Source organism: Notothenia coriiceps, unplaced genomic scaffold, assembly GCF_000735185.1.
Source record: "Notothenia coriiceps isolate Sejong01 unplaced genomic scaffold, NC01 NC01_scaffold00037250, whole genome shotgun sequence".
Classification (NCBI taxonomy): Eukaryota; Metazoa; Chordata; class Actinopteri; order Perciformes; family Nototheniidae; genus Notothenia; species Notothenia coriiceps.
This window is the reverse complement of record NW_011369951.1, coordinates 3,595,525-3,595,769: the sequence shown is the minus strand read 5'-3', so window position 1 is coordinate 3,595,769 and position 245 is coordinate 3,595,525.

Here is a 245-nt window from a genome sequence, read left to right as displayed (position 1 = left end):
CGGCGATCCAGGGAACCAATCGCCTTTGAGGGGGGGAAAACCTATCGTTGATTAAACACTATCCAGTGTTTCCCCTACCATTGTCTTGGAGGGGCGCTGCGCCCTGCCAACGGAGTCCCACGCCCCCCCTGAAATTCAAGGTGTTTAAAAAAAATATATATATAATTATTTATTTTTATATATATATATAGCACCAAATTGCAAATAATCTATAACTACTGTCACTTTTCCCATTGAACTTGTGC